General features: G+C 41.8%; 1 protein-coding gene and 1 pseudogene across 1 annotated transcript in view; one reads left to right on the top strand and one right to left on the bottom strand.

The window, feature by feature from the left end:
• The window catches only part of PDGFC (platelet derived growth factor C), a 351,789-nt gene that overhangs the window by 190,984 nt on the left and 135,735 nt on the right, over nt 1-25,070 (bottom strand). The gene's annotated exons all lie outside the window — the stretch shown is intronic.
• LOC143979992 (U2 spliceosomal RNA) lies at nt 2,607-2,712 on the top strand (annotated as a pseudogene).

Here is a 25,070-nt window from a genome sequence, read left to right on the forward strand (position 1 = left end):
TTTTCTGCAACTGCAAACTCTGCGTTATGTAAAACACAGTAATTACGGCGGGATTATTTGCCTTTAATAACTTTTTCCACTTATAACTACAACATATTTTATAACAGTCTTGTCATTGTTTTATATATTGCTGCACTGTTAATCTTTAAAAGCAACAATGTATAAATTTTAGCAGCATAGATCATTGCCAAACCCGATGCAACACAAGCTATTAGGAATCCACATTTTTATGGTTTGTTGAAAAAATGTTGAATAAAATGGTTTGGTTTGGAGAATTCTTTCCAACATGATGCTACTGCATTTTAGGATGTCAATAGTTTTTTAAGCTGCCTTAATGTGACTACTCAGGGGGATGTGTTGGGGTCAAGAGCCTGCTAGCAATGACTTTTGCAGAATGAAACTCTTAATATTCCCATAAGTTGAAATTCTGTCTGCTCTTTGTTCTCTACATACACACACACATATATATATATATATATATATATATATATATATATATATATATATATATATATGTATATATATATATATGTATATATATATATATATATTTATATTTATATTTATTTATATTATATATTTATATGAGACAGAATATCCTGTGAACTAGTCAAAGTAGAAAATAAGGCAATATGCTCTTCTATTATGAGTTTTTAAATTAGTTAACAGATTCTAGTAGCAATCCTACCATAAACTAAACGTGCCACACTATTGCACATCTGTACACAGTGTGATGTGATTGCATTAGACCTGTATTCTATTTATGGGATCTGGCTGAGATGTGTTCCCATTCTATTTGTTATATGGACACTTACCTGTCCAGGATTGCCACGATGTTGGCACCACAACTGATTTTTGGATTGGCTGTCGGGTGCAGCCGCCGCTATTGCCAGTAAGAGAACCCAGCAGTTTAGCCTTTCGGCCTCATACCCGGGTCTCTACTACATATGCGCAAAGCGTGCTGCACATTCCAATTTGTCCCACATTGGAGAAAGAAGGAGGGGGCCAGGCTTCTGACATACCTCACCGCGGTGAGGTTTGACGGAAGTGGGGGCAGGGTACCTGTCTGAAAGGTGCCAAATGTGGCACCTGAGGAGGGAAGGAGACAAATAAGCAGAAGTTCCACTTTTGGATGCTGACCTGTGTTCACAGCCAAAAGTGCCTGTAATGGGCATGTGAGCATCAGAACTGGACCAAGGAGCAATGGAAGAAGCTGACTTGGTTGGATGAATCCCATTTTCTTTTACATCATCATTTGGATGGACAGGTGTGTGTACAATTACATCGCTTATCTGGGGAAGAGATGGCAGGATGCAGTATGGAAACAAGGCAAGCCGGCGGAGGCAGTGTGATGCTTTGGGCAATGCTCCATGGAGGCCCCACCTTGCAACCTACAGGACTGTCATTTTTTTTCTTTCTTACAATAACAAACTTACCTGCTCTGTGCAATAACTTTCCTCCTTTTCTCGGGTCCTGCCGCTGACACTTGTGGCCCCTCCTCTTCTCGGTGTGCCACTTTAGGAAGCTTCTACTTATTCTGGCACACCTGCAGGCTCGATCCCAAGTTGCGCTGCCTGCATCTAAAGACACAGGCAGTGAGGCTCGGGCCCTGTTCCCTGCTTCCTCATCACAGGAATTGACTGGCAGCGTTGGGAGTCAATGGCTCCTCCTGCTGTCAACAAAACCTGTGAGAGTGGGAAGAAGAGGAGAGAGACACTATAGATGGATACAGCACTAGATTGATATTGGCTCAGGTAAGTATAAGGGGGATGAGGGGGTAATGCACATACTGAAACATTTACATTAATGCAGAGAATATATTAAGGAAAAACATGTTTAGGCTTTACAAGCAATTTAAAGGATCTGCTATTATGACCAGGTAGTCAAAGTGTTCATGATTTGACAGGTCAGGGTTGTTTTGGTGGCAAAAAGGGACCTACTGAATATCAGGTGGGTGGTCATAATGTATGCAAACCAATCCATGCAAATATATGTATACATAATGGTATAGAGCTTAAATGTTGTGTCAAACATATTATATGGGTTTAACTTGTATCATCCAACAATGATTAATATATTTTGGGAGGGGGGATAACAAAGGCTTCTTATTCTGTCTCTTATTTTTCAAAAAACAAAAAAATGATAGGTGCTACATGACAGCCAGCACAAAATGGAAAATTGTCAAAGTACTTGCAAAGCGCTGTCATTTTCAAAAGAGAGAGCAGAGCTTAGCTCCTTTCAGAAGCACTATTTCTAAATGAAATAATATAGGGCTACTCAGAGGGAGGAATGTGAGGGGAATGAGTCACTATTTTGACTCTTTGCTTTGTGCGTAGATTTCAGCTTAAACCCTTGTTTTTTGTTTTTGTTTTAAAATAACAAACATATCATACTTACCTTCACTGTGCAGCTTGTTTTGCACAGAGTGACCCCATTCATCGTCTTCTGGGGTCCCCCAATGGTGCTTGCAACTTCTCCCCGCATCCGTAAACCCCCCAAGAGAACCCTTGGGGGTTACCATGCAGGCTCGCTCCTGAGTCCAGCATTTGCGTCCATACACACAGAACGCTAGACTTGGCCCCGCCACCGAGCGCCCACGTCCTTGGATCACTTCTTGGCCTTTTTGCTAAGATCAAGTGTAGTATCTTTTCTTATCAGTTGCCAGAGGAGGTGCTGTGCTGCTCCCAATGGTGAGGGCTATGCAAATCCTCTGACGTGATTGTATCTAGATGGTCTGTTTCAGCAGGGGCCACGTCAATGCTCCTAGGTCATGGAGGCCAATGAATGGTCCAGTCTGAGCTGACCAAAAGGGTGCTCCTGGTGAGGATGGGTGCTGCACTGTGTCTAGCCAAAGGGCTGGGTTATCCAGGCCTTCTGGCTAGGATTGGTGTGGTCGCTGTCCCTGTCATTGTCCAGTGGCGGAGCTGTCACCACCCTGAACAGGGGTTTAGGTGTGGTGGTATGCAAATCCACTGGAATGATGGGGGCCTGGAAGGGTTAGTGCTGGTGGAGGCTGAATTGCTGTCAGTGGCTCTCCCCAAGAAAACCTGGGAGGGCTCTCTATCTGGCAGAGACAGAGGGCTGCCCTGGTCCGTCTGAGGGTCAGGCCCGAAAAGAAGCCCATAGTGTATGTGCCCCTGGAGTGGCAGTCCAGGGGGGCCATAATATTACTGTGAGTGAGGGTCACTTTGATTTATGGCACCATGGTCACTGCACCATATCACACTTTTTTTTTTTTTTTTTTTTTTTTTTTTTTTCAAAGATTTTATTGAGATTATTAAGGTAATATACAGGTATGTATACAGAACAGTTTGAAAATTCCATCAGAAATCTACAAATTATGCAAAGAAACAGATTCAATACAATAGCACATATCTGTAGTAGGTCAGTACAGTGCGATTGTCTATACGTGACTCATAGAGGATCACTCGATTTCAAAGACAGCAACTACATTGATAATTATCGTAGTGTAGTGTGTTACCGTTCTCCTCTAGAGGAGACGGGATTATAGAGGAATGGACATTTGCCGCTTATAAAGCAAAAAAACAATCAATAAATCTATAGTGGCATCCAAAATCTAATAAGGAAGCTAGGGAGGTGAGTCAAAGGTGATATAGTAAAACCTCCTATCGGAACGTTAGGCCAATAAGTTATTTCTCTGATAATTCTGACAGACCAAAGACTAGCGATTGTCAACATAAGATCAATTTCTAGTGTTGAAAAGAAAGACAAAGCAAAATCTGTTTCCTATTAAGATTTTCAAACATTTATGTTGCGATCAGGAAAGTAAGAGGGGAACAGAAGGAATGGGAAGTAGGGTAGGTTGGGAAGGGATACCAAAAGGGGGCCATACTTGCAAGATGGAAAATGTAGGCAGTATAGAGATAAAAGTACAAGGGACAGTCAATTGATTCCTGAGAGGGCTTCTCTACATTCAGGAGTGGATTCAAAATGTTTCCAGCAAGCCCATTTATGATTAAATTTCTGAGGTATGTCTTTGGCAATGTGTATCAGTTCTTCCATCTCGGCTATCTGCTGAACTCGCTGGACCCAGTCCTTAAGGGACGGACTGACTTGGGATTTCCAGAAGCGCGGTACACATTGCTTTGCTGCATTGATCAGATGAATAGTAAGTGATTTACGGTAAGATGTGGAATGTACAGTAGTGTGATGTAAAAGAAATTGGGCCGGTGAGAAGGGCAGATCATAAGTAGTGATTTTTTGTATTAAGGCATGAATGGCTTTCCAGAAGGGTTGAATATTAGGACAGTCCCACCAAATGTGTAAGAGGGTGCCTGTAGACAGAAGGCATCTCCAGCAAGTATCCGGGTTGGAAGGGTTCCACCTGTGTAAGAGCGCTGGTGTCCTATACCATCTTGATTGTAATTTATAACCATTCTCTTGGGTGGAAACATTAAGGGAACCCTTATGTATATTCAGAAAGATATGCTCCCAGTCCTCAGGCGACAACACCACACCTAGGTCTTGTTCCCAAATTGCACAAGTTTTTGGGGTGTTAGCCTTGATATCTTGGAATAATAAGGAGTGCGTGTGAGATATTAGGTGTGATTGGGGCGTCGTGGCTGTACAGAGAATTTCAAAAGGTGTTAGTGATCTATGGCAGGTGTGAGATTTCACAGTGGTTCTTAAGTAATGTGACATCTGTTGAAAGGTCCAAACAGGGATAGGTGGTTTTTGATGGATAGTAGCTAATTGGGTAGATGTTAATGGGTGTTCGTTTGAGTAAAAATGATGTATTAAAATCTGGTCATGAGTCCAATGACGTCGAAGGAAGTGTTGATGCATCCCAGGGGGGAAGTCTGGATTCAGCTTAAGCGACGTGAGAGGGCCTGGTATAGAAGAGATTGAGCTTTTCGCACATACATTGCGAAAACACCGTAACGTTGGAGCAATAAGCGGGTGTGAATCAGTGTTTTTCCTGTAGCTTGAGTATCTTAACCATGGGAGTGAATTTAGGGGAATGTTGGTAAAGTCCTTTTCCAACTGTACCCAGTCTTTCGTCTGTTCATGAACATTCCAGTCTACGATTCTAGTAAGGTGTGTTGCTACATAATAATTGTGTAAATCCGGCAATCCAATTCCTCCCAAATGCTTAGGCAGAGTGAGCTGTAGGTAGTTAATTCTAGGTCTATGCATACCCCAAAGGAATTTGGTGCAAATTGACTTGTATTCTTTGAAGAAGGCTGGCGGGAGGTGTATTGGAATTGTTTGTAATACGTAAAGCAGTCTAGGAAGGACGTTCATTTTTATCACAGCTGCTCTGCCAAACCACGAGAAAGGGATTGTATTCCATTTTTTAAGGTCTGCTTTAATTTTTTTCAGAATATTGGGATAGTTAGTGGCATATAGATCGTCTAGAATCCTTGGGATTTTGATTCCCAAGTAGGTGAACTCCTTATCGTTCCAGTGGAAGGGGAAATTAAGCTTACATTGATTCACCGACTCCGGGGTAAGGGAAATGTTGAGCGCATGTGATTTCTCAAAGTTGATTTTAAAGTTGGAAAACAAGGCGAACTTACGAAATTCAGAAAGCAGAATTGGGAGAGTGGTATGTGGATTGGAAAGGAACAACAAGATATCGTCCGCATATGCGGCTATTTTGCATATCCTGCTGCTCGAGATAACGCCTGATATATCTGGATTTTGCCGTATACAGTTCAACAGGGGTTCAAGTGTCAATATGAAAAGGATAGGGGACAGGGGACAACCCTGTCTTGTCCCATTCCCTATGGAGAAGGCATCCGACAGGGCACGGTTCACTCTGATTTTTGCTGAGGGATTCCGATAGAGGGATTGGATAAAAGTAAGCAATTGTGGTCCAAGACCAATGTGGTGTAAAACCGCATACATGTAATCCCATGCTACCCTGTCGAATGCCTTCTCCGCGTCCAGGGACAAGAAAAAGCTCTTTTGTTTAGTTGTGGTGATTAGGTGGTGTATGTTGATGGTTTTTAAGGTATTATCACGAGCCTCCCTTCCTGGAACAAAGCCAACTTGGTCCATGGTCACAAGAGAGGGGAGCACTGATTGAAGTCTGTTCGCCAATATTTTGGAGAATAGTTTAATGTCTACATTGAGTAAAGATATCGGTCTGTAATTAGCTGCCTGTGTGGGATCCCTATCAGGCTTGGGTATTACTACTATGTGGGCCTCTAACATTTCCGGCGGAATGTGGGTATGTGAGTCTAGAGAGTTAAACGCTTTTATAAAGGGACCTTTTAGTATGTCCGAGAAGGTCTTATAATACACGGCCGAAAACCCATCAGGGCCTGGACTCTTGCCTGTTTTTGTTTGCTTAAGAGCACATTCCCATTCTAGGCTGCTAATGGGCACGTCTAAGGCATTGATGAGATCTATGCTGGATAAACGTGGACAATGTTGCGTCAAGAATTGTTGCATCAAGCGCAATCTAGAATGTTGTGATGTATCTGAATTGGCCACCCCCTGTAAGTTATATAATTGTGAGTAGAAATTTTTGAACTCTTTAGCAATCAATTTATTCTCAGTAATCTTGGAACCGGATGGGGAATGAAGACAGTGGACGTTAAATTTCGATTTTTGATTTTGTAAGGCTCTGGCCAATAAACGACCACTCTTGTTGCCAAATTCGTAGAATTGTTTCTTAGACATAAGAAACTTTTTCTTTACTCTTTTCTGCAATTCAGTGTGGATGAGGGAACGTACCGATTGTAGTTCCTCAAGAGTTTGGGCGGCCTGAGTTTGTTTGTGCACTTTTTCTAACTTCTGGAGTTTGGTGAAAAGATCCGAAAGATATGCTCTTTTTGCTTTCGTTAGCTTAGCAGAAATGGAGATCAATTTGCCTCTTAATACACATTTATGGGCAGCCCACTGTGTCATGGGTGAAACGTCTGGAGTGTTATTTTCTTTGAAATAGTCGATTAAGCATTGTTGTACTTCGGTGACATGAATAGAATCTGTGAGAATATGCGGGTCTAGTGTCCAAAGGAGGGATCTTTCTTGAATCTCAGGGAGTGTCAGTGTGATTGATATAGGGTGGTGGTCGGATAAAGTCATGGATTCAATCGTTGCTGTGGAGAGAAGGGGGAGATCCGATTGTGTGAGAAATATATAGTCGAGTCGGGAATATCGGTTATGAGGATTGGAATAAAACGTGAAGTCCTTTTCAGTGGGATGAAGCGTGCGCCAGGTGTCATGCAACGTGAGTGACTGTAAGGAAAGTTTGATTTGGCGTAGAGCCCTATAGGGTAGATAGGAGGTGCCTGTAGAGGTATCTACAAGGGGTTCTAGGGGCACATTGAAGTCTCCGCCGAATATAACAATACCCTCTTGGAATGTCATGAGTTGAGAGATGATGTCTCGGAAAAAGGAAACTTGTGCTGTATTGGGACTGTAAATGTTAGCTAGTGTTATCGGTTTACCTTGCCACGTTCCTTTTAAGAAAAGAAACCTGCCTTGCTTATCTATTAGTGAATCTGTAATCTGAATGGCAATATGTTTGGATAGCAGAATGGAGACCCCTTTCGTTTTTGAGTTGGGTGTTGTCGCGTGATAGCCATGTGGATAATATCGATTAGACAATTTTGGTGTCGCCTGAGAACTGAAATGCGTTTCCTGTAGGAAGACTACATCCGCCTTCATACTGCAAAGACTGTGTAACATTTGTGTTCTCTTTTCAGGGAGATTCAAGCCTTTAGCGTTTAGGGAAATTAATTTCAAAGAGGTGGGCGTCGACACGGTACGTGAGGAGGCCATGTCTAGAAAGAAGCAACACGATGAAGTAATTGGCACACTGTCTGTCCTCACAAGTTATGTAATAAGTTAGCTCGCAACCTATGAAGAAGTATGGGGGGACAGGTTACCAAAAGAAAGGGAGAGGGGAAGGAGCAGGACACTGGGGGAGAAGAGGGAAGGGTGGAAAAAAAAAGGGGTGAAAAGATAGAAACCAAAAAAAAAAAAGAATAGAAGGATTTCCTCCCGTGGGTTATCCAGACAGGGGGGAGGGGGGGATGGCCCCTGGGAGGAAAACTTACGTGACTGGTATCGGCAGGCACAAGTGGACCTAGCCGACTTAGAAAACCAGTGTAGTTCAGGTGAATCCTATGAGAAACACCTGTGTGTGGGGGTGTTTGGCTGTCGAAGAGAAGGTGTGTGTGTATATAAAGTCCAGGATCCCGAGAGATCTATATTACTGTTGATCAGAGTCCGACCTCGTTGCGTTGGTGAGGATGGAGCTATAATCAGGGGAGGCGCAAATTGCACCGATGCAAACGAATTTGTAAGAGAAGAAGTAACGTTATGTACTGTTCTCTCAACAGGATGTAGATCTCAGAGATAACAAAAGGTGTATAACTTTGTTTAAGTGTAAGTATAATGAAAAGACCCACTTTCTAGATGTAACTGATAGCAAAGATCGTGAAGTTCTAGAAGGTGTAATTGTCAGGGAGACCTGAAAGAACGTGCTTGCTAAGCATTCTTTGGAGCTCGGTAATGACCTAATAATACCTCGATAATACTATATAGAACATTCGATTGGTCCTATGTTAACCAGGGCAGTAACACATGTATAATGGTTTCAGTAGAAATGCGAACGTTTCTACAGTACTTTACTTCAACAGAACATATGGGTAAAATTAAATAATAATACCGTCCAAACATTTTAACCCTTAGATTGGAACATCTAGGACATTGTTATCTAGTGATGTTCGACTGTGAACCTCAGGCTCTTATGGCTGAGATGGGGTTTTGTAAGCATGGTGTACAGTGAGGAGGAGGGGAGTCCAACATTCCGTATGGAGAAGTGGCAGAAAGCGTAATGCCCACAAAGTGTGTCTGGGGACATAATTGAAGTATGACTCCTTCAAAGGGAGTATGAGATGGGGTTTGGAGCCGTTCGGTGCACAGACGAGCATCACACAACTACTAAACATCAAGCTGGTATCAGCATTGCAAAATATAACTTGGTAGGCTACGGATTGCTCATAATGTGAGGCAAAATAACCATAACCATAACTCAGTGTCCATTGTCTGTAGCACAAAAATTACAAGAACAGTCGATAAACCTATGCGACCTAAGCTGATCAGAATCATAAGTCTCATATATCAACAGAAAATCACAGACCTTACTCACCTAACGGTTGCGCTAGGGCAATAGTCCATGTGAGCTCGGTACAGGTCAGCATTTTATAAAGTTCACCCACAGATGAAAGCTGTGGCACATAACAAACCGTGTCAGCAACTAGGAAAGCCAGTTTCGGTGACGGCCTTGAGCAAACTATTGGGGAAGTAAAATGGGGAAAGAACAAAAAACCTTTCTAGATAGGTGAAGGGCCGAAGGACACAGTCACAAAAGGGTCACTTAACTCGAAGTAGGAGATGACACTTTAATGGCGTCGATCAATTAGGTTCTACGCCCGCCTCTGCCTCCTATGATCCGGGGATGCCGTGGGGCTCGGATTCCTTAAAGGACCTGCAGGGTGGTGTTGGGACAAGGAGTGATGTTGTCTGCGGCGGCGACTCAAGCTGAAATTCCCTGCTTCAGCGATTCCTTCCATGGAGTCAGCTCTTCTTAGCGGGGAGAGGCGAAAGTCGCTGTACCAGTCCGGTACGTCAACCAGCGGAATATGTAGAGAGTTGCAAAAATGTTCCAGATCTTCTGGGACTTTTAGGTTAAAGGAATGACCGTTTACAGATGCAGACAGGCAAAACGGGTACTTCCATCTATAAGGGATCGCTCGTGCTCTCAAAACATCCAGCAGTGGCTTAAGCTCCCTTCTCCTCTGGAGTGTAATACTGGATAGATCTTGGAAGATTCTGACTTCAGAGCCAAGGTGCACAAGTCTGCCAGCGGTTCTAGCTGCTCTCATTATTTCTTCTTTAAGCACAAAGTCATTAAGGCAGCAGATAACATCTCTGGGAGGATCAGTTTCTCTGCCTCTGGGCCGTAGAGCCCTGTGTATACGTTCCAGCGATATTGGTGTGTCAGGGGGTCGGTCAATCAGGCCATTAAAAATTGCTGTGACTTCTCTCGCAAGATGGGGGGGGTCAATTGATTCGGGGAGTCCTCTTACCCTCAAGTTGCGTCTCCTCCCGCGATTATCAAGATCTTCCACGTGCCTGTTCATATCTCTCAGGTGGATGGCATGCGATTCAGAGATCTGTTGCACTTGACACAGGGCCGCATCATGACGGGCCTGTGTCTCTTCCACTTCTTCCACTCTGACAGCCATGTTGTGGAAGTCTTCTCTGAGCTCCGAAATGGCGGCTGACATTGCTGCTTTAATGTCCGCAGCTACTGCACGGAGATCCGCAAGGCTCAGAGATTGATGCGCATCTGAGGCGGCAGAGGGGTGTTGCGGGCTGCGGCTCCTGGAACGAGGTGCCGCTCTATTGTGGGACGGAGCCTCTCGTGTTGCGGCCTGTGCGGCCTGTGCCGCCTGCGTGTCTTGCGGCGAGCCTCGGGATCTGGTCCGGAAAATTTCCGGGATGTGCTGCTGGGGCGGAATGTCCGCGCTCCGTGGCGAGCCGGAACGAATCGCTGGGGCAAGCGGAGGTGTGCTCTCCATCTCTGCTGTGTAATAACGGTCGGGCTAATAGAAGCTGGATCTCCTTCTCCGGGAGCTCTGAATTAGGCGGCCATCTCTCCTCGGCGCCAAGCCACGCCCCATATCACACTTTTTTCCACCTGCCTCCTGGGCTGGGCCTTTTGGCTGGGACTAGAGGAATTTTTGATTCCTGGCCAGTGGGCCTGGTCATTGTATCACACAATGATCACTTTTCACTCTCCTCTCCTCTCCATTTCGTTCTCCTCACTTTATTTTATTAAAGCCCTTATGTTTGTTACTTTTTGTATTTTTATGTTTGTACACAATTTTGCATGTTTGACTGGTAGGGTGTAGGTCCTCGGGCCTGCCCTGAAAGTCTTGGGAGGGGATGGACATGGCCTTCTGCCTTAGTTCGCCCTCCCTTCGGGTAAGCCCCACGTAGTACTTGGATGGGTCTGCAGAGAATGGGGTGCGTTTGGATTCAGCCAGATGGACCAAGTGTAAGTACCCCAGTCCCTGTCTGGAGCTTAATACCCCAGGGGATCAGAGCAAAGTCCTCTGATTTTAGAGGACTTGGGTACATCTGTTGCACTTTTTTGTGTTTCACTCTTTATGTGTGTGCACTTTTTTTGGCACCCGATGACGTTTTTGAGTGTGTTCACACATTATGGGCTTTCAAAAAATGGCTGGAACATCAATCTATCCAATCAGGAGCTGAGAACCCCGGCCAGAGAGGTAGAGGCTCAGGTGAGTAAAACGGGGCGCTGCTCAGTGACAACAGTTTTTTCACCTTAATGCAGGATGCATTAGGCTACTTTCACACAGGGGCGGGAGCTGGCGGTAAAGCGACGTAAAGTGTCCGTGAATACACCGTTCCTACAGAGCTCCAAAGATGCAGCTTGCAGGACTTTTTGTACCGTCCTGCAAGCGCACCACTCCAGTGTGAAAGTCCTCGGGCTTTCACACTGGAGACACAGGAGAGGCGCTTTACAGGTGCTATTTTTAGCAGTGTGAAAGTAGGCTTAAGGTGAAAAAATACTAAGGTTTACAACCCCTTTTAGCTGCTGAGCTCTCTAAGCAAGTGTTTGGCAGCAAAAGTCAAGAAGAACATGAAAAACGTGAAAATGTGCTTAAAGCTTTACCTTCTGAATGAAAATGAGACTCATAATATTAACTAATTCTAATGAATTCACAATTACAGTAATTCATAATTACTAGACTAAAAAATTTAACTTTTTATGTTTTTAGTCATGCTCTATTATGCAGCAAATATAATAATGGGATTGCAGGGTTGTATTTTCTGTAACACATACAAAAGGGCAGTGGTTGTGATTGGGTTAAAAGCTACTACTTAACCACTACAATACAGGGCACTTTCGCCCCCTTCCTTCCCAGCCCAATTTTCAGCTTTCATCGCTCTAGCGCTTTCAGTGACAATTGCGCGGTCATGCTACACTGTACCCAAATTAAATTTTTATCATTTTGTTCGCACAAATAGAGCTTTATTTTGGTGTTATTTATTCACGACTCCGTTTTTTATTTTTTGCGATATAAGCGCAAAAAAAGCGGAAATTTGGAAAAAAAACAATATTTTATTTTTTCTATTTTAAAAGAAATCCAATAAAATCAAATTTTGTCATAAATTTAAGCCAAAATGTATTCTGCTAGATGTTTTTGGTAAAAAAAAATTCCGTTAAGTGTATAATAATTGGTTTGTGTGATCACGGACATATGTACGCAAATGATCATGTACATATGTGTGCAGGTGATCACGGACATATGTGTGCAGATAATCATTGGAACATGTGATTTTAGTGGGACATATGTTTTTATTATTAGGGACATGTGTTTTTATTATTTGGGGACATGTATGTTTTGGGGACATGTGTGTTTTGGGGACATATGTGGGGACATTGTGTTTATACTGTGTGGTGTGTTGTGTGTTTACACTAGACTGGTGATCAGTGAGTAAAAAGCTGTAAAAAACAGCTCATACTCACTGATCATCAGCCGGCTGCAGCGAACTGCTCTCCTCTCCTCAGCGATGACTTCTGTGTGAGGAGAGGAGGAGCCGATTGCCTAGCAACCGGCTGTTTGTTTACTGATTGGACACGGCCGTCATGTGATCAGGAGGGCCAATCACAGAGCCCTCCTGCCGATCTGAGATGCGCCGTGTCCGGGTGACACGAGCGCATCGGGATTGCGCCGCTGCGCGGGCACGCGCGATCTCGCTCCTTCTGAAGGACGTTCCTGAACATCCTATCAGAAGTAGATGGCTCCCACTCGGCCGTATATGTGCATTGGCTGGGTGGGAAGTGGTTAAAACCTTAAATTTAAGATCCAGTAAAAAAAAGTCACCTGCTACAGTCCCTAGTCATACACACTTGCCGACAATGTTATAAGGACAAAAAAGCAAGAGATCAAAGTCTGCACCTGGGGTGTTGTTTTCGAAAAACTTTGTAGGTGGGCATGATTTCCCTTATAAAAGTAGCAGAATGTAAAACGTGCTGCCTTTGTATTAATGCCACTCTAGTATAGTCTATTGAGACTTTTACCAGCCAAGTCCAAACACCAAGCCCTGTTCAGCCCTTGATCAAACCACGTTCGTGGTGGTATTTCCCCAAAACTTCTTTTGCCGGTTTTTCCCTATAAATCATTTGCCCACGTCAGCTGTTAACTCTCTTACTTAAACTATTTTTAACTATAATAAAACATAAATATAATGAAATACAGTGTTCCAGATGTCAGTGCCAGTGACACATAAACTGGTCCCAAGAGATCACAAATTCAACCACAAAGCTTCAAACAGTTTACATAGGAAAGCCGGCAGAATTCCAGCCACCATAATTTCAAACAAAAGACTACAGGAATATCTCCGTCAGCAGACCTGGATAAATAAGTTTCCAGCCACAGAACTGATGAAAAATTAGATAACGGCTAGAATGGAGAGGCAGAAAGGTAAAGGAGACAGACGAGAAGCAAATATGCCATCTTTGAAATCAGAGAGTTTCTAGACATACTTAGCTGCGCAATCACAATTCAGGGTTAGGATTCACAGTGTTAGCAAACAAACAATGATTATACCTATAAATATGATACACAATGAAAAGAAAGAATGCACTACAATAATGTTAACTGATAAGTGTTCCCTTGACAAATATGCAAAAGAGATGACCGCACTCCCAATCTTCAGAAAATTCAATGCTTTATTTGTTAAAATCTATGCATGACATCAAACATCCACAATACACGAGGACAATAGCAGCATGGTTAACATGTTTCACGAACCAATTCGCTTAATCATAACCCTCCAAGCACATGTGCAATTAACCCTTAAATACAAATGCATTTGAATTACATTTTGAATGTTGCTACATTTTATACTTTTTTTTTTATTCTTTTGTTTTTTATATATCACATGTAGCTAACATTCACTTAGTGTTCTTTCAGGTCTTATTTTTTCATATTTTTTTGTGTCAGTTTCATTTGTTTTGTCTGTTTAGGGCAGCACACTCCAAGCACTAATTAGTTTAATTTGATCTAGCTGTCATTTGAATTATTTAAAGAGGTTTTATACCTTCCATTATGATTATAATAAGGCTTAAGCTGGCCATACACCTATAGATTATCTGCAGATTTTCTATGGTTAGATGGAAAAAGTGCAACAGATTTCTCCATGTTGCTAAACTGTGTGGCTGGAGGAATCTCCCACTTTTTCCATCTAACCATAGAAAATCTGCAGATAATCTATAGGTGTATGGCCAGCTTTACCTATAGGTACTGTAAATATCTCCTAAATGTGCGCCATTTAGGAGATATTTACTGTATACTGTGCCAATGATGTCATCGGCACATGTGGTCTAAAAGAACGGAACCGGCTCCATGCGCTGGAGTGACGTCATGTGGCTCCATCCAGTCACATAGCACACGGAGATGGGTGAATATGGATGCAGCCTGCAGCGGGGCGATGCAGTCTTTGTTTGCAGGCAAGTGTCACGTAATGTGCTAATATGCGATGCATACTAGCACATTATGCCTTTACTTTGCAGGGAAGAAAAAAGGGGGAAAAAATCCTGGAGTTTACTTCCTCTCTAAGGGTTAACTGCACATGTTTTTGGAGGGTTATAATTAAGCGATTTGGGAGTGCGGTCATCTCTTTTGCATGTTTGTCAAGTTTTCCAGTTCATGGACGGGACCGGCACCCTGTCTTCAGTTTACTGGTTATATCACCTAGAGCGGTGGTGCAGTCTTCCCCATTACTGTTAAGTGTTACCGCCTAATATTTACTCATATTACAATCTTTCCACTAGTCCTCTGATTTTCCGACAGTGTCATCTTTTTTAGACAGTCTTCTGTAGTAATTTATTTTACTAGGGAGAATATACTACAGCAAGTAGGATACAGAAGTGCTGCATTAGGCTCGGTTCACACTGCTGCGACATGGGATCCAAAATGTTTTTTTTATATATTTTTGGGGGATATTTATTATAGCAAAAAGTAAAAAATATTGAATTTTTTTCAAAATTGTCGCTCTATTTTTGTTTATAGCGCAAAAAATAAAAGGTGATCAAATACCACCAAAAGAAAGCTCTATTTGTGGGAAAAAAATGACACCAATTTTGATTCAGAGCCAGGTTGCACGACTGCGCCATTGTCAGTTAATTGTCAATTAAAGCGATGCAGTGCCGAATCGCAAAAAGGGGCTTGGTCCTTTAGCTGGAAAATGGTCCGGGGCTTAAGTGGTTAAAGTGATTGTAAAGTCTTTTTTTTTCTGTTAAAAATAACAAACATGTTATACTTACCTGCCCTGTGCAGTGGATTTGCTCAGTGCAGCCCGGATCCTCCTCTTCTCGGGTCCCTGTTCACTGCTCCTGGCCCCTCCCTCCTGACGAGTGCCCCCAGAGAAAGCAGTTTGTTGTGGGGGCACCTGAGCCGAGCTGCAGCTCTGTGTATTTATTAAGACAGATCTCTCCTGATCCCTCTCCCTCCTGATTTGCTAACTGACTTTGATTGACAGCAGTGGAAGCCAATGGCGCCACTGCTGTGACTCAGCCAATCAGGAGGAAGAGTCCCGGACAGGCAATAAAGAGATACAAATAAAAGGATAAAAAACCTTCTGCTTTTACAGCTTTTAAAGCTTATGTAGGAACCCTTTCTTTAAGTGTATTTAATATTTTGTAGCCAAATTGGGATAACACCTACTTTATATTTGTTACATGTTCCCATTCACATCCAGGGTTAATGTGAATTTGGGATAAAGAATGCCACATGAAATAAACCATGTATTAAAGTGGTTGTAAACCCTCACATATACCCAGTGAATTGACAAGCCTCATGTGATGCACAGAGATGAAACAGCTCTTCCTACATAAGTTCTACATGTTTATTTACAGTTTTCCCTTCTCTACAGCCAAAGTTATGCATGTATACATCTTGTCTGAGCTTTCAGAAATTGGGGGAGGGGAAGTGAGAGCTGATTGGAGGAGAGGGAAGGAGAGGGGAGGTGAAAGGAAGGGAAGGGATACCCCCCCCCCCCCCCACCACACACACACACACACACACACACACACACACACACACACACACACACACACACACACACACACGAACAGAGCTGAGGCTGTCAATCACAGGCTTTGTGCTGGAGCTCCCACACTTGTCACCTTTTTACCTCTTAGTATCAGGAAAAACTGTCAGAAGTGATATATTCTAATTGCAGAGGAACAAGTCAGCAGACAGGTGTGACACTTAGCCCTCTGGATTGAGACACACACTATAGAGAGATATGCTTTTTCATAGTTTATGTCAGATGTGTACAGGCACCTTAATTAATAATATAAAATATTATTAGCTAGGTAGGCATCTGAAGTTAGAAGAAAAATGAATGGGAAAGGGCATTTGTGATAGATGTCAGGCTGAGAACAGTTGCAGCCTGTATTTGGAATATATCCCTTTCCTACGTGAGTATAATGATATGGAAACATTTTAGTATGGTTGGCAGGTCTATTAGTCCTCTCCCCAGGCATCACAGGTCAATCAGCATGAAACAATAAAATGTAGCTTTAAAATGTACTGACAGAGTTAAAGGATAAACATGAAAAGAGCTTTTTTCTGTCTACAGGAGACTTTTTAGAACATATTTATGTTTTTTTTTTTTTTTTTTGTATCTTTCATGTAGAGTTTCCGACAATGGAAATTAGAAAAGAGACTGCATACGTGTCTGATGTTCTTACTTCTACCAGGGACTCTAGACAAGGGGTCTCTGCACCAAGTTCCCAGGTCTGCCCACCTGTAACAGCTATTACAAGGCTGACTCATTATCCCCGTTGGATTTCTTGTTTCTTTTATATTCAAAAGAAAGAAGCAGAATAATTGAGACCCTTCCTGACGCTGCTTCATGTCTGGAGGAAAGAGGCAGAACCTTATGATTCAGTTCACCAGTGTCCACCTATAACTGTAGGATGGAATTATGTTTTAACTAGTAAAAGATCGGGCCTGTTTTTCAGACTTGGTGTTTGGTGTTTACAAGTTAAAGTCAGGTTTTTATGCTTGAAAATGACTTAGATCCCCCAAACATTATATCTATCTATATATCTATCTATATATCTATATCTATCTATATCTATCTATATCTATATCTATCTATATATCTATATCTATCTATATATCTACATCTACATCTACATCTACATCTACATCTATATATACATCTACATACTAGTAACTCACAAAAGTGAGTACACCCCTCACATTGTTGAAAATATTTTATTATGGTATATCTTTTCATGTGACAACACTGAAGAAATGACACTTTGCTACAATGTAAAGTAGTGAGTGTACAGCTTGTATAACAGTGTCAATTTGCTGTCCCCTCAAAATAACTCAACACACAGCCATTAATGTCTAAACCGCTGTCAACAAAAGTGAGGGTCCAAAATGTCAATATTTTGTGTGACCACCATTATTTTACAGCCCTGCCCTAACCCTCTTAGACATGGAGTTCACCAGAGCTTCACAGGTTGCCACTGGAGTTCTCTTCCACTCCTCTATGATGACATCACAGAGCTGGTGGATGTTATAGACCTTGCTCACCTCCACCTTCTGTTTGAGGACATCCCACAGATGCTCAATAGGGTTTGGTCTGGAGACTTACTTGGCCAGTCCATCACCTTTACCCTCAGCTTCTTTACCAAGGCAGTGGTCGTCTTGGAGGTGTGTTTGGGGTCGTTATCATGTTGGAATATTGCCCTACAGACCAGTTTCCGAAGAGAGGAGATCATACTCTGCTTCAGTATGTCACAGTACATGTTGGCATTCATGGTTCCCTCAAGGACCTGTAGCTCCCAGTGCCAGCAGCACTCATGCAGCCCCAGACCATGACACTCCCACCACCATGCTTGACTGTAGGCAAGACACACTTGTCTTTGTACTCCTCACCTGGTTGCCGCCACACACGCTTGACACCATCTGAACCACTAAGTTTATCTTGGTCTCATCAGACCACAGGGCATGGTTCCAGTAATCAATGTCTTTAGTCTGCTTGTCTTCAGCAAACTGCAGGTTTTTTTTGCATCATCTTTAGAAGAGGCTTCCTTCTGGGACGACAGCCATGCAGACCAATTTGATGCAGTGTGCAGCGTATGGTCTGAGCATTGACAGGCTGACCCCCCACCTCTTAAACCTCTGCAGCAATTTTGGCAGCACTCATACGTCTATTTCCCAAAGGCAACCTCTGGATAGAACGTTGAGCACTCAACTTCTTTGGTCTATGATGGTGAGGAATGTTCTGAGAGGAACCTGTCCTGTTCAAACCGCTGTATGGTCTTGGCCAGTAGTGTATTTAGGTTTTGTGCTGCCCTAGGCCTAAATTTGTGCACCCCACACCCTTTGCTGTTTAAGACCCTCCCTGAATTTTTCAAGTGGGGACACTAGTTCTGGCGGCCTGGGGGAGGGGGGGGGCAATGAATTTCCTTAATTTTCATAGATTTCCTCTCACTTCCTGCTTGGCTATGGGGCAGGAAGTGAAGTGAAATCTCTGCAATGGGACAGGGATGGTAAAAAATAAACTGACATGGGGTTATAACCCTCCCTTACTCTAGCCAAAATGAAAAGAAAAGTGTTGCCTATAGTTCTACTTTAAACACAAATGTCTAATAATTTTATGGAGAGGACTAAGAAGATATAACCATGCCAATGGTGCAGCAGAAAACATATAGCACAGTGAGGAAGGTTTGTGGTCCAGGATGAGAGGACTGTCAAAATTAGAAGCAGCGCCCCCCCAGTTGTGGAATGCCAGTTGCCCGCATGCCGGAAGCAGTGAGGCCGCTTTGGAGGCGCTAGACTAATTTTCCTCTCAGCTCAGTCAGCCCCATAAGACTGGTGCTTCACTAACAGTATAGCGCAAGCCGGCGGGTACTTTTTCCATGCTGCCCCCCTGCAAAGTGCTGCCCTACCTGGGTCTTGTCAGCCTAGGCCAGGATACAGCATTGGTCTTGGCCACCGTGCTGCAGCTCAGTTTCAGGATCTTGACAATCTTCTTGTAGCCTAGGCCATCTTTATGTAGAGCAACAATTGTTTTTTCAGATCCTCAGAGAGTTCTTTGCCATGAGGTGCCATGTTGAACTTTCAGTGACCAGTATTAGAGAGTGAGAGCGATAACACCAAATTTAACACACCTCCCCATTCACACCTGAGACCTTGTAACACTAACGAGTCACATGACACTGGGGAAGGAAAATGGCTAATTGGGCCAGATTTGGACATTTTCACTTAGGGGTATACTCACTTTTGTTGCCAGAGATTTAGACATTAATGGCTGTTTCTTGAGTTATTTTGAGGGGGACAGCAAATTTACACTGTTATACAAGCTCTACACTCACTACTTTACATTGTAGCAAAGTGTCATTTCTTCAGTGTTATCACATAAAAAGATATAATAAAATATATTTACAAAAATGTGAGGGGTGTACTCACTTTTGTGAGAATATATATAGCGCCGCACCGATTCCCAAACATAGTTCCTGTACTACTTTTAGCAACTTCGGGGGGGGGGGGGGGGGGGTGATTTATATAGATATGTGTGCAGGCAAAGATGTCTGTCAAATCACCACTGAAGTCGCCACTGAAGTCGGACTGCATTGCCGGATTAAAAATCAGCTGAACTTGCACGATTTCTAACCCGCTCCAATGTGAACCTGGACTTAAGAAATGCACATAAAAAAAAAAAAGAAAAGTGAATTGCAATTTGAAGTAAATATAAAGCCAAAACATGTTAACGTGGCAATAGCACTTATCGCTGTATAAATGACAGTGGTCCCAAAATAGTGTCAAAAGTGTCCAATGTGTCTGCCATAATGTCACAGTCCCAATAAAAATCGCAGATCGCTGCCATTACTAATAAAAAAAATGTATAATAAAAATGCCATAAAACTATCTCCTATTTTGTAGATGTTGTAACTTTTGCGTAAACCAATCAATATATATATAATATATTATTGCTATTTTTTTTTTACCAAAAATACATAGAAGAATACATATAGGCCTAAACTGAGAAAGAATGTATATATATATATATATATATATATATATATATATATATATATATATATATATATATATATATATTTTTTTTTTTTTTTTGGGGGGGGGGGGGGGTTGGGGGGGATATTTATTATAGCAAAAAGTCAAAAATATTGAATTTTTTTCAAAATTGTCTCTTTTTTTTTGTTTATAGCACAAAAAATAAAAACCGCAGAGGTGATCAAATACCACCAAAAGAAAGCTCTATTTGTGGGGAAAAAAAGAGCGTCAATTTTGTTTGGGTGCAACGTCACACGTCCGCGCACTTGTCAGTTAAAACGACGCAGTGCCGAATCGCAAAAAGTGCTCTGGTCAGGAAGGGGGTAAAATCTTCCGGGCTGAAGAAGTTAAACTATGTACACTGCTTATTTTCTGCATTGGTTATCTGCAAAGTTTGTTTTGGAGGGGAAAGGAGGTCCAGGCAGTTTTTCTGCCCTGGAGCATGTGATGGTTCTCAGCAGCCCTATGAGAACCCATGACCTGAGACATGTATTAAGGCCACGATTGATTTTACTTGTTTACTTTCATCAGTTGAGATGAAAAACAGCCTTTTAAGCTGAACGCCAGGTAGATATAAATGGCAACTAATACAGTTATATACATTATGCATTAAAAACATGAATTACACATATAGCATATGTTCCAAGAACCTGACTTCAAACTAGAGTTTCAATTTAACACAAATCTCAGTTTATAGCATCATAAAACTGCACAGACGTTCACTCATCTGTTCAACTGACAAGACAGTTTTAAGAAATCACTTATCTGAAAGCTGAAGAATTTTTCTCTTGCATTTCACCTACAACAACTTGACCTCTCCAAAACCGCAAGGTGAAAGATAACTGGAATTTACTCGACTGTGAAAGAAAGTCTTTTCTCACGTTAGACTGAAGGGATTCAAACATTCTGTGCCACGCCAACCTATCACACAAACTGCAAATTGAAATTTATACCGTAAAGTCTTCATGCACCAAAAGCTGAAATAGCTGATCATTTTTTTAAACTGTTAAATTCTCATACATTCTTCATATTTATTTTTTTATTGGTAAAAAAATAAAATCTATTTGGTTTCTAAACAGGAAAACATACTATGGAAGCCCAACTACAATATAAATATAACTTATTAGTTATGTTAGTGTAAAGAAAGACATATTGCTTTAGGTTCATAAGATCACAAAATACAGTGGGATCCATTGCATTCCACTTCCATTTATAAAATGCGATACAATCTGGGAACAGCTGATGCAGAGATACTGTAGTGGGGATGCACAGCTGGGGCTGCAGAGCTACATCTCCAGCGGGATATACAACAGTAGATTGTCTCAACCTGAAAGCCAGTTCAATTTCTGTGTAGAAGGAGTCCTGTACTGCAGTGATTCTGAATTATTTCCTCAAGTACCGATAACATGCCATGTTTGCGGGTTTTCCTTTATCTTGCACAGGTGCCTTAAATCAGAGTCAATGGCTTGGTATTTTGGACAGCTATTTTATTTAAGAGAAATTCCCAAAGCATGGCTTATTGGGGGTACTTGAGGACTGGGTTGAGAACCACTGCTGTACTGCATGAATGAAACATGCAAACAGTTCCAGGCTTCATTCATAAGCAAACTGTAACAATGCATTTTTGTTAGTGTTTAGCATATAATGCAATTTCAAGCAAACCTGCAATTTTTTTTTTAAGCAAAACGTGTTCACACTTAGGCCCTCATTACGCTTTAGTTATATCTAACTTGGTTCTTAAAAAAACAATTTTTTCCCTTTCTTCTTTTACCTTTTTTTAAAGCACTGACGCTTTTTTTTTTTGTCCATTTTGTTCATTTTTGTAGAGCTACATTAAACACCAAATATAAAATATCTTGCCGATCACATAATGCATATGTGTGGTGCCAAGGAGTGTGGGCCTTAATACCCACAACCTGCACAAGTACATCCTCGGTAGCTGAGGTTTCTGTGCTGGGAGCGCACTGATAGCTCTCTGTATCTAGTTATGGACAGGAGCTGGTGAGATGGCTCCAAATTATGTGACCACTGTGACAGCTAATCACAGTGGCCACTTGTATGTAAGTATGTCCTGTTCCCCTGCCTTAAGACACAGTTAAAAGACTGTGACCAGTGGAAAGGAGATGACTTTGTAATGGAAACATAATTTTAGAAATGAATACGATTTCTAATGAGCTAAAGCATATCTAAACCAAAGAACAAAATTTGAATATGGTCCTTAGATGTAATGGCTGCATTTGTTTTTATTTTTCAGGCTAAGAACATTTTCAGTGATTACGGAAAATGCCTGCTGATCTTAAAATGCAATGGACTTGTTACATCCTGTGAGCTGAACAGACAGAGTAAACAATGTTATCTTCTTTCTGTAAGCTCCCGATTCACTCACAATCATGCAATGAGTGGCAGCCTGGGTTGTCCAGCTTGAGTGACAACTATGGCTCCCTCCATAGATACAGTAGAGTGAGCGTAATGACTCTTAGCCCTTGTACACACGATCGGAGATTCAGACGGAATGTGTCCGATTGGACCGTTTTGTCGGAAATTTCAACTGTGTGTGGTCTGCATCAGACTGTTTCCGTCTGAGTATCCGGCAGACCAACTTTTCCAACTTGCCAGTAAAATTTTCCGACAAAATGCTCCGATCGGACATACTCCGATCATGTGTAGAGAACTCCGATCGGACAAAGTGCCGCGCATGCTCAGATCAAATTCCTACACCAAAGCTATTGGCTACTAGCGTGAACGTAGTCCTGTCGTAACGAAATAACGTAATCACTTTCCGACAACTTTGTCCGACCGTGTGTATGCAACAGTTTCGGACAAAATCCGTCGGACAAAATCCGACGGATTTGGTTGTCAGAATCTCCGACCATGTGCACAAGGGCTTAGACATGAGATTTATTTGTGGGATTGAAAAAAAAAAAGGTGAAAAGCCTGAGAAAAAGAAAATATGATCATAAACACACTAGTTTCTGTTATCCACTGTGGGTTACATAGGTTATGTGTATAAGTTTTTTTTTTGTTAGTTTTGGATAGAGTAGGGAAGGTTTCAGGATTTTTGTCAACAAGGACAGTCCATGTTCATGGATATTGACACCAACAAGGCTACATAGGCTCATTTCTGAATTGTTTCTCTGCAGTATTCATATGAATTATGACCTATGACCTTTTTTGTGCCTGGCCTTTGTTATTAACCTGGCTTCTGTCTGGCCTGCCCTTGTATTTCCCTGGTATGTCAATGGTTGTCGATTACCTCAACTATTCACTTCAGTTCGTACAACTGACCAAGATTCTGCTTGTCAAGCTTGCACTTTGCTGCCTGCATTTTTCTTGTTCTCAACCTTGATACTGCATATGTTTGGGGCTTTGCTGCTATCTGTATCTGACCCTGGCCTGTGACCCAACTCCTTCTGTATCTGAACCTGGAACATTACCAGCTGTCATATAGATGTAGCCATCAGTTCCTGCACCTAGACACCTGTGCCCTTCTATTGCCCGGTCTTTGCTTTTTGGGTTGCTCGGACAGTAATTGTGCAAGAGGCCACCCTTGTCTCCTCAGACTCTTCGTTCAGGAACAGGACAGCCGGGGAAGAAATTGCTGTTTTGATTTCTGTGTCCTGTAGGGGGGATTTCCATTCACTTCCTTAACAGGATCAGAATTATTTCCTTTTAGACATCTGTCCCAATTGGAAGATTTACCTTCACTGAAACCAAATTTTGGATTTCCCATCACTTTTTCTTTTAATGGCAATGGTTAGCAGGACAAATAGGGCGGGTGAATCTAGCTAGACAAGGGTTCTTAACCACTCTTCCAAAACTACAAAATATGTTAGGTATACATACACTTTAAATGGTTGATTCTAGCAGTAAAGATGAATAATTTGGTGTGATATATTCTTATTTAGGAGAAATGTCATTAGCCTACAAAGTATTTAATGTACCCAACTGGGTTTAATCCACCACAACTTTAAAATTCTAACCAGCTGTTAGGAGATACAGTCTGATATTTCTGTTTTGGGTAGAAAAAAATAAAACACTGAATGGGTGACGTAAAACAATACTCTAACGAGCTGTTAGTTACTACCACTGATGTTATATGCAAACTATAGTAAACTGTATAAAAATACTGCCCATAGCATTTTTTTTTGGAGTCAATGACCTGAGGTATAGCTGAACCCTAACCAGTCTGTGAGCTGGGTGATGGTGGTAATCAATTCTCAGAAAGGTGAACAGTAAAACAGTCAACACGTTTTCCAATTAACTTGTGAAAACCCCAAGTGCTTTTTCAAGTTTACTATGTCTCTGAACAAGGTTGCTAGGCAAAACAAAGTATTAAAATCCAGACCAAATTTATTACCAAGACAAGATACACTAAATTTATACAGTTGTCCTGTATAAAAAGGTCACTCTTCTCTAGCAAACATTCCACAGGCAAAATTTATGCTTGCTGGCAAACAGACTAACAGATACAATAAACGTAAGACCCGAAAGCTAGCTAAAATAGATATTTACTGACACATAAATATTATAGTCTTCATCAGAATCAAAGTCATTGGCGTTTGAGTACCAGGATGGTTCTTTTGTATGAGTAATGTTGTTTACAAAAAAGGAAATTTAATACATTTTTAATGTGTATGAAGTGTATGTAAAGCCAAAAAAAATGTTTGTTTAGTTTGGATAGAGTGGTTAGGCGTTAAACACATTTTCATGTTTTTATTGCTGTGTCCGTGTTAGGGATATCCACTCTCTCTGTTCGTCCTAGTGACCACTGCCACCACCAGGACTGAATATGAGGGAAATCCAACATTTTGAATTGTTGCAAGAAAATGAATAGTGTGAAAATCGGCCAATGGTGATGCATGTTCTGGTGAGAATTTTCTAAGGCTGGCCATACATGATTCAACTCTCAAGCGGGTCAGCAGGAACCAGCCGAGATTCAAACCATTA

Source organism: Lithobates pipiens, unplaced genomic scaffold, assembly GCF_037356315.1.
Source record: "Lithobates pipiens isolate NorthernLeopardFrog02 unplaced genomic scaffold, aLitPip1_a1.2 Scaffold_13, whole genome shotgun sequence".
Classification (NCBI taxonomy): Eukaryota; Metazoa; Chordata; class Amphibia; order Anura; family Ranidae; genus Lithobates; species Lithobates pipiens.